Here is a 17,940-nt window from a genome sequence, read left to right as displayed (position 1 = left end):
TTTCCATTGGATACCATTGTTTCAGTTGTAGACTTCATAAATAACTACACACTACAACCACAAAATGAGGTGCAAGAAAAGTATTAAACTTCTTAACAGGTTTCCATATTTTTTCACATAACATTCATGCATTCACCTACAAGTATAGAGAATTACAGGAAGATTTTGAGGGAGTATCATTTTTACATCAATGATGATCGATCACATTCTATAGAGTTTGTATAGGGTTTTTTTCAACTATTTAATGAAGATTTGGCTAACAGGGGCATCACATATCGTCAACACATTATTTGGTCAAACAATCACGCATCTCAATTCAAGAATGAACAGATGTTCTATTGGTTGAGCACGATGTACAGGTTGTGTAGAATTTAATATATGTGGAATTTCATAGAGGCTAGTCATGGAAAGGGAGAGCATGATGATGTAGGCACATGCATCAAAAGAGCCTTAGCTTATGAAGAACTAAAGTACAAAAATGGAGCAATATTGATAGATGTAAAATCCATCATCCAGTGGTGTAATGCTACAATGGGTCCAGGTAAGGAAGGTGAGTCTACGGTTCATAGATTTTTTTGGTTGATAGATAATACTAACATTGCACCATATCAAGATTGTTGCACACTAATAGGATCCAGTGATTTGTACTCTTTTAGAAGTTCTGATGTAGGTTCATGGAGTATCTACACACAAAAAATGGCATGCTATTGTCCATCATGCGCAAAGGAAAATTGGGATGACTGTGAGTTGACTGAATGGGTGGACAAATGGGATATATGAGTTTTGGACCTAACACCTATTGTCCCCCACAAGCACTAGAAATGGTACAGATGGATTCGTCTATTGACTTTGATCGCTTGTCTAATCTAGTGCAACCTGGTAATATATATATATTTATATATCTTTGTAATTTCAATATGTAACTTTATAACTTTTACCTAAGTCTTTTCTGAATTAATGACCGCATTTTGTACATTTGTCACTATAGGCCATGTTTTTGTTGTTATTGCACCTAAAGACAATGAAGAAGGGATAGATTATTATTTGTGTCATTGTGTCCAAGTCAAACAAAAATTGGATCACTCAATAATAGATGGTGAAGGTTTAGAGTACCATGTTAGTGCGGTGGTTGTAATTGGCACATGGCATAGACAATATTCTATGAAGAACCCTAACTTGTGGTTATTCAAGGATTGGCAAACAGAGAGGAAGATTCTTCATTATTCAAACCTTGTTGTCACATCAAATGTGCACTTGATAAAATATGGTGGAAAACCACCTAATAATTTTCTTTGGAAAGTTCGTGAGTCAGACCATGAGGCAATACTTGAGACATTAAAATGTAGAGCAGATCTAGTTGGCTCATTAGATTGAATAGGGAGAGAGGAAGAGAGAGAAAGAGTGATCAATTGGATCCAAATACAATGCTCTAACCTCTCCCCCAAGACTATCCACATGACAAGGTGGATCATATTGTTATGATGTGTAAGTGATGAGATAATTTTAAATCATAGATCTTATGTTTTGATTTGTTTAAAATCTAGATACATTATTTGAATTTATATTAGATTCTTTAATAGGACCCATTTTCAAATTAGTCATTTGAATAAGTAAAAGTTTAGAATTTTTTGTTTAGACCAAAATGTAATGAAAGAACATGAAAATTGTTTGAATGTGAATACTTTATGATGTAAAGTTATGATTGTGTGCATGTAACTAGAAACTTTAAACTAGAAAAAGCAAGGATACAATGGGAGAAGTTTCCAAGACTCGTCAAGCCATGTTCAATAAGCCACTTGATCATTGCTAGAAGCTCAAAAAAATAATTCTTTGCATTTGGAAGATTGTTACCAAAAATGATATAGTGACTAACATGATTTTATCTTTTGATAAAAATTAGGAAGAATCTAGTGGTTCAAATGTTGAGAGTGAGTCTGCTAATAGAGGGACATTTAGGGGCAGAAGATCTAATGGCAGAGGAAGGTCTAGTGGAAGAGGGCCTAGTGTGTTCACTGGTAAGTGCTTTACTTGTAACCAAGTAGGACATCAATCCTTTAGATTCCCTAAAAAGAACAAACAAGGATATTACATTTATTTGGTTATGTTCCTTCTTACAATTTTTATTGCCTTATGTGTTTTGGGTTCAAATTTGAAAACAAGACACTCTCATGTGTCCTTTCTTATATTATTTCTGCAGTGTTGCAAAAAATAATTCATTTCAAATTAGAGTTCTTTCTAGAGTTGATCAATATGAAATACAGTTAGTATATTATAAAACAAGTAAGAAAAACTAGAAATGATTTATCCATGATCATCACGAGATGACCATCTCAAAAGTGTTTATTGAGCTCATTTTCCTGGTTACAAGACTAATACTTCCTTATCCTTATAAATATTTGATTTGAGTGTAGTTTCAATATTTGGTAGCTCATTACTAAGGTATTAGAATAAGGGTTGAATATCAAATTAAAGCCATTTTGTTATTTATAAAATTCAAATATTAAAAAACAAATGGCTATGATTACTTTTTCTATTAAAATTCAAATATTTAAATGTAATTTTTTATCAATTTGATTACTTCTTGGGGGGTCTTTTCAAATCTTCCAAGTTGAGAAGCATTTCAAATGGATTGAGTAGGACCTAGCAGCAATTTCCAATTCCTTTTGAATGTTTTCAAACTTAATCAAAGTCATTGTTTTACACATCCACATAATAGTCACTGTTTTCAATACTTTTATCTAATAGTTATACTAATCTCTTTAATGTAGAGGATCCATTTCATGGGATCAAGGGCCCTGAGACCATGAAATGGAAATGATTAACCTTTTATTATATAAATCTAACATTTTATATGCAGAGAAATGGATGGGAATGTGATCACAGTCTAAAATAGTGAAGAAATTAGCATGGAAATGGTGGTTAGGTACAATAGTGGGAGTTCTAGCCATGTGAAAGGAGTATTTTGTTATTTGGATTGATTCTTATATGACCAATGTAAAGGTTTATGATCAACTAATTTGATCTAGAAGTTTTGGGAAGGGTGATATTGGTGATACCCTAGATTTGAGGGTTTGAAAGAAGGTAATTTGGGATTTTGGGGTTCCAGTAGGTCTGGGACAAATTGCTTATGGAATTAGGGGTTTTATGCCATGAATGATGATTGTTGAAAGTTACAAGGTCTGGGAGTCTATTATATTGGGGGTTGCTTTGTTAAATTAGCTATTTTTATGCTCAAAAGTAGGGCATCAGTGAGAAACAAGGATGTTGGTCCAAAATTGATGTAGAGTGCAACAGTGGAAGGCTTAGTCTAAGGACAATGCTCTCAAATCACCAAGTATGCAAATATTACTCCAAATTTTTTCAAACACCCTTTAATAATTGAAACACACCTATATCAACCTCAAGAACAAAAATCCAATCCCTAAACACACTTTTCCAACTTTCATGCAAGTTCCACCAACCTATTCACAAATAGGGCTACAAAGACTAAAGGTGAGAAATCACTGCATTTTACATAACCACACATCCAATACATGTTCTAATGGTGGAAATAAGAATTTTTTGACAACCCCAACAATATCCCAGAAGATCAAGTTCCAATCTATTCCAACACTCCACTAATCCGTCTAAGTACACAAATCTAAATGGGCCTCTTTAGGCTTGGTATTCAAAGGAAGACTAATGAAATGGGTGCATAGACAAGAGCTAGGTATTTAGAACTCCAAGGGGTAATCAATACATTTCCAATTCACCTTTTATTTGGTTACTTTCCTTCACATACAACTCAAGCAATCAAATTCCTTCAATTTTAGACCAAATATATACAAATATTTGGCCTAGGGCTTGCAAGAAAAAATAACTCCCTTTGGTTTTTCAAATCCTAATTTTTGGATATGAAATTACACTCTTGGGGATTCCATTTTCATTTGGTTTTGTGCCATTTGAACTATACAGTCATGATCTATACATCCATTTGCACAAAACCTTATTGAACCTAGGGTTTCTGGGCAGTTTTGAAAGAAAATATTGTAACTTTTGATAGAGATTACCAATCAAGTTCAAACCAAGTGCATTGGATAGGGAACTCAACCAAGTTACTCCTTAGACCATTCAACCACCCTTCCCAATCTGTACAGCATGTGGGAAAATGAAAATGCAGCAGTTTTGAGCCAAAAATCTAGTAAATTTTACTGAAATCAGCAAAAATCCATACATCAACCAACTTGTTCTGCTAGGAAGGTTGGATCATACATTTATAAGAATTTTTAACTGATAAACTACCTAGGGAATATTTATAATCAGTTCAAACTCCTTCATTAGCAATATGCAACTTTTAAGCAAAAATTGCTTAGCAACTTTTTATTGCATTTGCAATTTTTATTGAAATTGACTACCTAGGACCTCTAAACTATTCTAGGACCCTTACTAAACTTATCTAAGGTGTTTCCACCCATTACCTAATTACTTAATGCCCTATAGGCCTTATATAATCATGGTTATAGAATTACCAAATGAGCCTCAAGCCTTTACAAATGGGCTTATAACATCATGAAATTATTCCTAACACCCTAAAACCTTATTTTCTTCCTCATGAATCCTTTAGGAAGGTGGTGTAGTGCAGGATCCTTATGGAATACCCCATGATGACCTTGAGTGCCCTGCACCAAAAATGACCATATGAAATATTTTGATATGTTTTAGTACTTTGAAAAGGGTGTCTAGAAATGTAATTATCCTGTCAAGTGCTTTGGATAAAGTTTAAGTTATCTAGACTTTTGTGCTACTGGAGGGCTACTAATTTGTTAATTAGGTCTCTTAAGACACCTTGGAAAAATTAGGCATTTTGAGTTGGGTCTAGCCAATTGGATGGTTAAATCCAATTGAATACAAATTATATAACTCATAAAAGTCTTATTTAACCCTTGGTTAAGGCCTTTGCATATTTGGAGTCATTTTGAGTCATATGGAGCTTGTAGGTGTTTTTGGAAACTTGGATAACTTGCTTGCTTAAAGAAGTTTGGAAGTGGAGTTAGTCTTGTGGATCAAAAGGTGTAGAGTTCAATGGGTTAAACCTTTTGAATGATTATCCTCTGATAAAAGATTGAGTGGGTTGGGTCATTCTTTTAGTTACACTTGAGGAAGATATAAGGGCATTGTTTCAAAGCAAAGGGATAGTTAGTTGTTTCTACATCAAATCATTGGTTGACCACTGACCTCTGCATCACTTAAGGTTCCATCTCTACTTATAATTGAACAAAATATATCATTCACTCTCTACATAAATTGTGATAATTCTTCATTTGTAGGTCACCAAATAAGAGGGCTAATAAAGTCGAAGCACCAGTGATAAAGGGTGAGATGCCAAAATCAACTGCAAAACAGTATTATCAATTCACATCCTCAATGTTTACTAGTGCTTTTTGTTCAAGTACCATTGTATGTTAATTATAGTAAGAAGGAAAATAGGTCTCAATCTGATGATAATAGGGCAGTTATAGATATAGTTCTCTCTAAGGATAATGTTGTTTAGCTAATGTATAAGTTGAGAGAACCAAAAGACTATTTAGGTCTATTGGAAACAAATGGAACTTTTGATATTTTAGGATATAAAATGTTTATTGATGGATTTGACAAGAATTAAAAGTATACAGACAATCAATTTACTCTTCCATAAAATGGTTCCTATGTTAACAACTTTTTCTATATTTCTTGATTTTGTTCCAACATTTAATGTGATTGTAATATTGGTTTGTAATTAAACGAGGACAAAGAAAAAAGAGTAAACAAGTTGCATCTGCAAACACACCTACAAATGGAAGTGGAAGAAAATCTAAGGGAGCTAAGGAAGTAAAAACTATAATAGATCAGGACCAAATAGGGATATCATCAGATACAGGTGCAAGAAGTTCAAATGACGAACCTTTGGTATGTAAACTCCAAAATACAATTTTTGGTTTTAAATTAAACTTGAGTATACATTTGAATTATTTATCCTAAAAATGTAGAATGCATGGAGATCACATACACGTACTAATTAGTAGACTTTGGGAGTCAGAGTCACTTCAAAAATATATGAAGAACATGCATAGGTATTGGAAACTTCTCAAATTTCTTAACATACCTGTCACCTTTAAAAATAGTTTCTACAAAGAAAATACAAGGCATTTCACAAGACATTGCAGTGATCCTTCATAACACTACCTTCCTAAGTGGTTCATGGTGGAGGTTATAATGTTTTAGAATGTTATGACTAGTTTCAAGTTGATATTAGCCCATTTGTAAAGGTTTGAGACTCATTGGTGTTTCTATAAACCTTGAGTCCTTAAGACCTATAGGGCATTTAGTATCTAGGGAAATAGGTAGAAATACCTTAAATAAGAATAATTTAGGTCCTATGGTCCTTAGGATAAACTAGTCTTTTTAATAGGTTAATAAGTCTATTTAAATGATTTGGTAAAGTTTCATCACTTAGCAATTTCAAAAATTCAGAAGTTACAAAGTTATAAATTTGAATTTTCAAATTATAAAAGTCATGGACATTTAGGAGGGAATTAGTTTCTTTATTGTTTTAAGCCAAATTAAACCATCCAACCAATTTGGATTGGTTGGGGTAGTTGATAAGACTTTACTAAATGTTTCACAAATCCATTGTATGGGCAGAGAATCTATGGTAGCGAGTGCTATAGCAAATTGAATAAAAAAAATTATGATTTCTTGCAAAGTTAAAGGGTTTTTTGGTATGATTCAAAGTTCTTATTGATTGGATTACCTTGGAAAATGTTTTGATCATTCATATTTCATCTCTTTGAATTATTTCATGTTCTAAAAACCCTACTATAGTCACTGTTAATCATTTTGGTACTATTCAGTCTTTGGAAAATTTGATTTTAAGACAGTTTTGTGTAGATTTCACACTATGAATGTAGCACTCTAATTCTCATAGAATGGCATCTTATTGACATACATAATATCAATTTAACATGTATAGTATCTCACTAATCTTGGAAATGCAAGTTTGATTAATTTATGTGGTGATTACCATAAAGAAGACTAAGAAACTAAGTGAATTTGGAGGATAGGCTAAAGATTAGAGAGTTTTGGCCAAAAAAGGGCACTATTTTATGATAGAATGTGTATAGAGATTTTTTATACAAGGTGTTCCAACCTTTATTTGTTGTGGGAAACTTTGGGAAGCATGACATTGAGGAAGCCCTAAATTTAAGGGTTTCAAGGGCACAATTTGGGGCTTTGGTACCTAGAAACCTTTTGGAGTTAAATTGACTTCATATTACTTTGAATTGAACCTATTTATGACACTATGCAAAGATTTGGAGGCTGGGAGTTAGAATGGTTAGCACTTCCTTTGTAAATGCATGAGAATTAGGCCTTAAAAATATGAGAAATAGTGAAAACAATCATATACCTTCCAAAGCAACATACCCTATCCTTTTGGTATGTTAAGTTAATCCATAAAGGGTACTCAAATATATAATTTATTTTCCTAGTGTTTTGGAAAATTTTGAAGAAAAATCCTCGTGAGTGTTGTTGCAGGGCTACAACGCATGCTATTAGGCCTAGTTTGAGGAATATTGAAGTTTTGGTGTCTAAACCATTGAAGAAAGTATAAAAACTATTCAAGTACCTTGGATTGCATATTTTTGTTGGAATTATGATATATTTTTCATTAGTTACAACACTTATTCAATTCTGAATGCTTACCGAGCTCATCACTTAGTCTATAGTTCATACCAAGCATTCAGTAGTGGTTACCGAGTAGAACAGTTCATACCATACTGAATAGTGGTCACTAAGAAAATGGGAAGTTTGTCAGTGTTTACCAAGTTCTCATTGTTCATCGAGTCATTAGTTGAAATTAGCATTTATCGAGTGATCAAGGTAAACAAAGGACTTAGTGTTTACTGAGTGATCAAGGTAAATGAAGGACTTAGTGTTTACCAAGTGATCAAGGTAAATGAAGGACTTAGTGTTTACCGAGTGATCAAGGTAAATGAAGGAATTAGTGTTTACCAAGTGAAGAAGGTTATCAATGGATTCAGTTTTTACTAAGTGACACAATATTCACCGAGTCACTAATGGTTACCGAGTTCCAAACTACTTAGAGTGATTAATATGGATCGTGCCTCTACTCTTACCGAGTGCATGACGATGCAGTGTATTGTAGTGGATGCTGAGTATCAGAAGGTCACTAAGTTAGTTTGAGGAAGCCAAGTTTTCTACTATCTGGTCGACTCAGTAATGTTTTGTTCACTTGTGTTTGGCCGACCTTGCCAGTGTAAATATTGGAATGGTATAAATGTAATGTATTATATCATTTTTAAAATATGATAAAATGTTGTGTATCATTGTATGGTATTGTATTTCAATATTTTTGTTTTAAAAAAAGGTGAATCAGTAGCAGAACAGAGGAATATAGCAAGGTCAACATTAATACAGAAAAGTTATATCTATCACATCAAGTGATCAGTGCATAAAGGATCTTATCAAAAATCAGTTGTAACTAGATCCACTGCTTCATCCTAACAGGTGAATCAGTTTGTAAATCCTTTAACAGGGTAGACTTAACAGTCTTTTATAAATCTCCTAACAGAGTGCATACTTCATTGTATGTTTGTAAATCCTCTAACAAGGTGGATCTAGCAATCCTACTTGCTCCTAATAGGGAAGATCACTAGAAGTGATCATTGTAAGCCTTAATAGGCCAACTTTATACTGTAGTATTGAAGTTTTGTGGGCATCATCCCCACCCCAGTTTTACTTTCTAATTGGAAGGTTTCTGGGTCACCAAATTAGTGTGTTCATGTGTTATGAATGTTTCTCTTTTCATGCATACAGTAGACTAGATGGATGAATGGTGAATATGTTATTATGCTGAATTGATTTAAAGTTTTAGAGTTACTGATTCACCCCTCCTCTCTCAGTAACCTTGTTAGTCTTGATTATTTCCAACAATTGGTATCAGGGCATTGTGGCTCTCAGGATAAAGTTTGGCAGCTTGAGTAAAGATCAAGGACAATGGAGATATTCAAACTTGACAAATCTATTGAGAATGAAAAGCTAGATCTAGAAATGGCTATGGCTCAACTAAAAGAATCAAAAGAGCATCTTTCTCAATCTCTAAAAAGAAGAAAGGAACTTGCATGACAAATGAATGATCATCAGTATGTTGAAGAAAATATTGAAGACCTTTTACCATCAAGTAGTTCAAATGAAGCTAATGAGGCAAACAATGCAATCAAAGAACTCTTAGAGAAGAATGGATCTCTGCAAGAAGAAGTAAGAATGCTAAGAAGAGAACAAGAGATTCAGTCAAAAAGGTTATGTGAAATTTTGGATCAAAGGAACATGATGCAAGATGAGATAGAAGGAAGGAACAATGAAATTTAAAATCAATCCCTTCAGTATGAGTATATTATAGATCAACTTTCCAATGCAAATGAAGAAATCAGAATTCTCAAAGCACAAAATGAAAGAATAAGGAATTATCTGAATGTTGAAAGACAAATCACTGAAAACTTACAAAGTGACCTAAGATCTAAAAGAAAAATCAATGAAATTTTGGAAAATGACTTAAAAGTTGAAAAGAAAGTCAATGAAAAGATGATAAAATCCCAAACAGATGTGGATCAATTGAATCAACAAAATGAGTAGAATATTCATAGAAAAAAAGGTAAAGCAAGCCTTGGATACAATGAAGAAGGTGAATCTTCCAAACAAGGTGCCCAAAAGAATCAAAGACCTACTTGAAATCACTGTGGCAAGATAGGTCATACATCTAACAAATGTTGGAGCAATGGTAAAGGACAATTCAATGGTAAATGCTACAATTGCAATCAGCATGGTCACAAAGCCAATGAATGCAAAGAGAAACCAAAATTTGAAGGCAAATGTCACAAATGCAAGAAACAAGGTCACAAGGCATCTGAGTGTAGATCTAAATCATTCAATCCAGTAGAACAAATTGTCAAAGAATTATTTGGTTGGGACTACAATACTTGGTGCAGATGTCACTATTGTGGAGAATATGGACACATTGGACTAAACTGTACAAAGCATCACCTAAGGAAGAAAGATACTACCATAAGATGTTATACATGTACCAAACTTGGTCATATATCCAAGAATTGCATTAACATAGGAAGAGTTGAAGATGAAAAGAAAGCCAGAGCTAACAACATTCAAAAATAGATGAGACAATAGTGGATTCCTAAATCTACCAAACCAGAAAGTTCAAATGATGGCAATGTCATTCAAGAAGTGGGTGACTCCACCATTTCTAATTAGACTCATCAAGGAAGATCAGGCACTGCATCTTCAAGCCATATCCTAAGTAGTTCTAGAATGAAGGAGTGCAAATGACAAATCAGTATTTCAAATACAAGACATAGTTCACTGTGATGCATCTATTGAGCAAGGTTGGTATTAGACTTAACCAAGCTAGGTCGGGAATATGAAAGGTTTTGTTTGTTCACTGAGTTTCAAGGTTCACCGAGCAAGTCGGTGACTATCTAACAAACCATAGGTCATCTCAGCTACCTTCATACCTGAGCATTAATGGAAATTTTTTTATCAAAAAGGCAGAATTTGATCTCATTTTTCACCGCGAATTTAGAATATACAGAGCAAAGAGATTTCCAAGAGCATGCAAGTGAGTTCAAGCGATTTGAAGTAATTTTCTAGTGAAGAATTTGTTTTACGAAATTGTTCACTCACCGAGAAACAATGGCATCTGTGAGCACCAGCAGTAGCAAGGTGAAGAGGGGCTTTGAAATGCTTGTGAAGGGAGTCAAATGGAAAGCACCTAGCTTCAAGCTCGTTCTCGCCATAGCTGAATCGCTCGACCTGCATGGAGCTCAATGAAAAATTCCACCAAAGGTACTCCTTGTTAATGATATTCGTACTCATTTTAAGTGCAATATTTAGGAAATTGGTACATTAGAAATGGATAGTTCCCTAGCCAAGTTATGTGTGGATGGAACCCTCAAACCTGAGCACAAGCATCTGGAAACCAAAGGTTTGACCCATATCCCGCACTTGCCAAGAAACTTTCAAATGAAATGGATAAGATACATTTTAAGCCGTGTGCATAATGGTCAGTTGTGGTTAGAGCAACCCATCCTGATAATGAAAAATATGATTCATAAGATCACAAGTTTACCTATGTTGAGAAAATCCAAAACCACTAAAACCCTAAGTCAGGATGAACTTCAAAAGTTAACCCTAGCTAAATGGGATGGCAGAGGACTGAAACTTAACAATGTATCAGATATAGAGCTAAGATTTGGAATTCATTTAATTACATACAAGATGTATAGTTCTAGCAAATTGAATAGTGTGCCCTGTGAAGTTGTGGACTTAACATATAAGGTTGTGAAGAAGAATATGGAATTCGACCTGGAAGATGTACTATTGAAACAATCTAACAAAAATATGGATAGCATAAGGACTTCAAAGAGAAACCCTTGTAAATTTGGTTCTTTGTTAGTTTGTTTATTTTTCTATGTACAAAAGTTTTTCCCTTCTAAAGGTACAGTTGTACAAAGAAAAGATGTTCCAGTTTTGTATCAGATAAATGAGTTTATTGCAGAAATGGGTGTAAATTTTGATAAGGTTATGGATAACTACTTTGAAGATTTCAAAGAGAGGATGAACAACACTTTTAGAGTTCCCCCTAAGCTTGTTGAGGACTATAAAGATGATGTATGCTTCATGATTGACTGTGACAAAGTGTATATACAAGTAGTCATACCCCGAGTGGCATGGGTAAAACCATTGCCTTATGAGCTGGATATTGATGAAGCAAGAGATATTATTGAGGCACTGATGAATGAGCTAGCTATTTCTAATATTCCAACATTCAGTACCTATGATGAGGTAAAAGCAAGAATTGAACTTGAAATCAAGTTGCCTCAGGCAATTAACAAAGGAAAGAGGAAAATTGCTAAGTTAAAAACTAATACTGGCCCTCTTATGCTTACCGAAGGAAAAGATGAAGATGTAGAAGAAGAAGAATATGAAAGAGAGGAATTAGAAAAGGAGGTAGAGCCTATGAAGAAGAAAGGTAGGGTAATCATTACCAAACCTCAGGAAGTATTTACAAGAAGGACAAGGAAAGGAAATAAGGAAAGTGAAGTTGTGTTTAACAAGCCTCCTCTCACATTTTCAGATAGGCTAAAACAACTCAGGATTGGTGCAGGAATTAGTAACTTTAAAGCCTTAAAATATGAATCTAGGACTCCTGCTGAGCAAAAGGAAATTGAAGATCTAGTAATGGAGAAGTTGGGAACTTGTAAATTCTCCCCAGACCAATTTGTCTCCCAAATTCCTAAATATTGTTTGATAAAATAAAGGTAAGATGGGAGAACACCGAGAAAACTATTAGAGATATTTTTGAATAGAAATTGAGAGAACTGGTACCTAGCCTAACAGATGCAGAAATCAAAAAGGCAATGAAGGATCAGGAAGGAAGAATGAATATGAGATTCAATACATGTCTCATATTGTTAAATAATATTGAACCAGTTGTTAAGAATGCAACTGATGTTTGGAATGATACTTATAAACTACATAAGCCAAGTGATGAACCTATAGAAATCAAGGATGATGATAGTAATAATGAAGAGGATGTGGATGGTGATAAATCTATCACCATGGATGTAACTGATGAAGATCTCCAACAATTAATGAAGGAGAAGGAAGAAGAAGAAAAGGAAGAAGAAGCAGCTCAGGAGGAGGATGATCCAGTTAAAAATGCAGTAGCTGTCATTGCCTCCCTTCCTCACTCTCCACCTAAAATTGTTAAATCTATGGAGATAAGTTCTTCAAGCAAGATTGTGAGTACCATAGAGACATCAATAGATCAAACTCCTCCAGTCACCTCTCAGCTCCAGGTATCTACAATGGAAGTATCAAGTACTTCATCTACCAAGTTGAAGATCACTTCTTCGTCTACCGAGCATCAGGCAATATCTTCAGTCACCGAGTCATCCACTGTGGTAGTCAGTACATCAGGTGTATCAATTCCTCCTATAGTATGTACAGTAAGTTTTCTAGTTTTCACTTCAATTTTTTCATCCCCAGCCCCATTGGGTCTAATTTTTGCTCTAGTTAGCTCTTCTACTGCAAATATTCCAATTTGTAAATCAGTTTTGGATATGGGAACATCAATTTTTCCCACAGTTAGCACCTCTCTCAGTCTTCCTTTAGTTGGTCCTATTCCAGTTTTGACAACCAGTCCAGCCTCATCAACCATTGTCTCTGTTTTCAAAGGAAAAGATGTTAGCACAGCAGAAAAACCAAAGACTCCATTAAACATTTTCTTACAGGCAAGACAGTGGATGAGGATGTAGACTTGGATAATGAAATTGTCATTCCCAAGATAGATACGGATATTGCTTCAGTTGATGAACTAAGATTGCTCAGTCATAGTATAGAACTAAAAGCAAAGTAGAAACAACTAAGGAATGCGAGAGATAGAGAGTTTAATATTATTGAAGGAGAAAAGAATATTATTATTGAGGCTATAAATGTTAATGTTGATACTTCTCAACACATTTTGTTACAATTAGAAGAGACAGTTAATAAATTCAATGAGGATATCTCTAGTCAAGAAAATTTGATGGAGAAGGTAGAAAAGAAGTTTGATAATAAGGTTCTTGAGCACATTGCTCAGCATATAGCAATAAAACATGTTGAATTAACCATAGTTTTGGCCAACATTAAAAATTCTTTTAATAATGTAACATCTCTTTTTGCTAAGCTTTGTGATGTTACCGAGTATACTAAGGAAATAAGAGAGAAATTGAAGAAGATAGATGAGGATTTGAAGGCAAGTGCACAAAAGCTAAAGCTCAACCCTTGTTCAAGCTCATCTCATCACCTCAGGATCAAATTTTTGTCAGAGAAGCAGGCAGAGTTGCTTAGAGAAGAAGGAAGGATTCAGTCTACACTACTAGATATCCAGAACATGATTCTTCCTATCATGGACACAATGTAGAAACATATTTCATACTCCAAAACATTGATCCATGACAACAATTTCTCTGTTGTAGACCATGTGATTGGAATTTTTGTAGAAGTTCAAGTAGCTCTATCCACGTGCAAAATCTTGCAAGAGAATTGGGATAAGACTCTGCAACTCATTCTCAAGGTACATTTTGAGTTTATCTCACATTTTGGTGTCTCTATGTAAATACATTATTTTATTCTTTGGCATTATTGTCAAAAAAGGAGAGAAAGAGATACCCAGAAAGAGATATTGGTGAGATAAATGTACAAAAAGGGACAAAGAGATACTATGAATAAAAGTCATATAACTCATGTAAATACCTTTTGTATATTGTATGGGGGAGTTATATGTAAGGAAGCCACATATATTAAGTAGAATCAGATGTCAGTATGTCAGATGTTGTATATAAGTTTTGGCTCATAAGTGTTTTTGCCACTAATGCCAAAGGGGGAGATTGTTGGAATTATGATATATTTTTCATTAGTTACAACACTTATTCGATTCTAAATGCTTACTGAGCTCATCACTCAGTCTACAGTTCATACCGAGCATTCAGTAGTGGTTATCAAGGAGAACAGTTCATACCATGTTGAACAGTGGTCACCAAGCAAATGGGAAGTTCAGCAGTGTTTACCAAGTTCTCAGTGTTCATTGAGTCATTAGTTGAAATCAATGTTTACCGAGTGATCAAGGTAAATGAAGGACTTAGTGTTTACCGAGTGATCAAGGTAAACGAAGGACTTAGTATTTACCGAGTGATCAAGGTAAACAAAGGACTTAGAGTTTACCGAGTGATCAAGGTAAACGGAGGAATTAGTATTTACCAAGTGAAGAAGGTTATCAATGGATTCAATTTTTATCGAGTGACACAATATTCACCAAGTCACCAATGATTACCGAGTTACAAACTACTTAGAGTGATTAATATGGATTGTGCCTCTACTCTTACCGATTACATGATGATGCAGTGTATTGTAGTGGATGCCGAGTATCAGAAGGTCACCGAGTCAGTTTGAGGAACTCGAGTTTTCTACTATCTGGCCGACTCAGTAATGTTTTGTTCACTTGTGTTTGGCCAACCTTGCCAGTGTAAATATTGGAATGGTATATATGTAATGTATTATATCATTTGTAAAATATGATAAAATGTTGTGTATCATTGTATGGTATTGTATTGCAATATTTAAAAAAAAAAAAAAAGGCAAATCAATAGCAGAACAGAGGAATACAGCAAGGTCAACATAAATGCAAAAAAGTTATATCTATCACATCAGGTGATTAGTGCATAAAGAATCTTATTAGCAATAAGTTGTAACTAGATCCACTACTTCATCCTAATAGGTGAATTAGTTTGTAAATACTTTAACAGGGTAGACTTAACAGTCTTTTGTAAATCTTCTAATAGAGTGCATACTTCATTGTATGTTTGTAAATCCTCTAACAAGTTGGATCTAGCAATCCTACTTACTCCTAATAGGGTAGATCACCAGAAGTGATTATTGTAAGCCTTAACAAGCCAACTTTATACTATAGTATTGAAGTTTTGTGGGCATCATCCCCACTCTAGTTTTACTTTCTAATTGGAAGGTTTCTGGGTTACCAAATCAGTGTATTGATGTGTTATGAATGTTTCTCTTTTCATGCATACAATAGAATAGATGGATGAATGGTGAATATGTTATTATGCTGAATTGATTTAAAATTTTAGAGTTACTGATTCACCCCTCCCTTCTCAATAACCTTGTTAGTCTTGATTATTTCCAACAATTTTAGGGCTATCAGATCACATCATAAGACTTTTTGGCGCATAATTTACCATTTCACTTATTAAAAGCACTTTTGGTCACTAGATTCAATTGTGCATTTGGTTGTAGACTGATCCAAAGGGCTTCTAACAAAGGTATACTCTACCCTACAAGTGGACTCCACTCTACATGCCCAATCCTCAAACCTAGGGTTCTCAACTAACTTAGATCAATCACAGCTTCTTAGGGACTCCCCTTCTCCAATAGGCCTAAAAAGGATAACTCTCCCTAGATGGGTTTAGAACTCAACTTTCTTGATAGAAAAGGTTTCTGCGGACCTAATCTCTCAAAAACACTCAACTTTAAATTTCTCAAACCCCCAACAACTAATTTGCATAATTGTTACCAACATTTCTAATAGGGCTAATCTTAGCTTTCTCAGTCAAACTCCCAAACTTTGCAAAGGGCCACACTATATTTGCACCTCTTTATACACCCTTCAACCACCTCTTAGATATTCCAAAAGATCAAAGTTTGACTCTGTTCCAGTACCAACTAACACCCACTTTGAGTCACAAACCTAATTGGCCAGATTTGACTGGATTACAAAGGAAGTATGAGTAAATGGGTTCACAGACCTAACTCCACCCCTTGGAAATCTTCTTCACATCTAATTAATCCTCCTACACCCTTCACCTAGGTCAAATCAATCATTTTCGAAGCTTGAACCCTCTTTCTTCTTCAAATCTAGACTAGGCATATAGCAATGTTTAGTCTAGGGCTTGCTAGTAAAAATAGGTAACCTACACTTACAATTCTGAATCTCTGCCATCTTAAAGTACAATATCCTAACTTTTATTCTCTAAAGTGGCATTTAAATCCCATGGTGGAATTGCAAGTTAGGAGGCCATCTTGAAGAAACCCTCAGACTTAGGGTAAATCTGACCAACCTCTATAAAAATTGATGTAACTTTTGTTGTAGATAAGATAAAGAATTCAAACCAAATGAAATGGAACATTAACTCAATAATCTATCCAACCATACCAAAATTTCACTCCAACTAATCCATATAGGCCATATAGAATTGAAACAATAGAGAAAAAGGCAGAAATTATGAGTTTTATTCAATGTTTGCTGCTCATTGATCAAGTTGATCACATATAATTATGGATATCTAGTATGGTTGGATAGCTTTGTGAATATTATTTATGTTTCACTTGGAATGAGGTTCTAATTCACTCTACAACTCAAGATATTCCCATTTTACTAACTGTTGTCCCCATTTTGTGCCATTACCTAGGGTTTCATCTATTTTCCCTCATATCTTGAGATTCCACCATGGGAAATTAATGACCCTTGGTGGAATTTGAATTAGGACAATGTTTTTAATGTTCCTTTTGGTTTTAGGTCAAAATAATGAGGCTGGAGAGAAAAACTTGATGCCCTAGGCATGCAAGATCTATGTGCATGCTAGAAATTCGTAGCAGCATCTTCCATAACTCGCTACAAAGAAGGTTTCGAGGCTTTAAAAATGGTATGTGCTCATCTTACATGATCTCCCTCATGTTCCAATTTTTGGATTGAATTTTTGTTCAAGGGGTAGGGTACTTCCTTTGTTAATGGATGCTTAATTACCTACATTCCTAAGTGAGCCTTAAAAAAATTAGTTGCTGCATACTTCTCTTGAAATCCCAAGGCTTTAGTATGTTGTATAAAACCCAAAAGGGTATCCAAATCAGTTATTCTTTTCTTTGGGTTGTGAGGAGATGTTTGTGATTTTCCATATTCAAGGCTACAAGACTAGTCTTGAGTTATTGAAGCAACTAGCCAACGAAAGTTGCACAATTTGAATCTAATGTTGGATTAATGTTAGTTTGGACCTAAATAGACCCTTTTCATGCTTTGAAGTCACCTCTGGTCCTTATTTTTATTTGTGGGGTTTTGTGTCAAATAAGCCTATAGCCACTTTTTAGGCATAAAAATGAGCAATATAGGTGATTTTTCAAGGAAAAAAGGATTTTTATGTTTCTTAGAAGGTTATAAAGGTCCTTAGGGTCATTAGGTTAAGTTTTAGGCATCTAGGAGTTAAGATGTCAAAAATTGCTAAAAATTGCAAAAGTTGTCAAAGTAAAATTGCAAAAATGCTAACAACTTTGTAGGAGTTTGGA

The sequence above is a fragment of the Cupressus sempervirens genome, chromosome 9 (genome assembly GCF_028749045.1).
Source record: "Cupressus sempervirens isolate cs-2001-9-10 chromosome 9, ASM2874904v1, whole genome shotgun sequence".
NCBI lineage: Eukaryota > Viridiplantae > Streptophyta > Pinopsida > Cupressales > Cupressaceae > Cupressus > Cupressus sempervirens.
The sequence above is the reverse complement of the archived record's forward strand: the minus strand, read 5'-3'. Positions refer to the sequence as shown.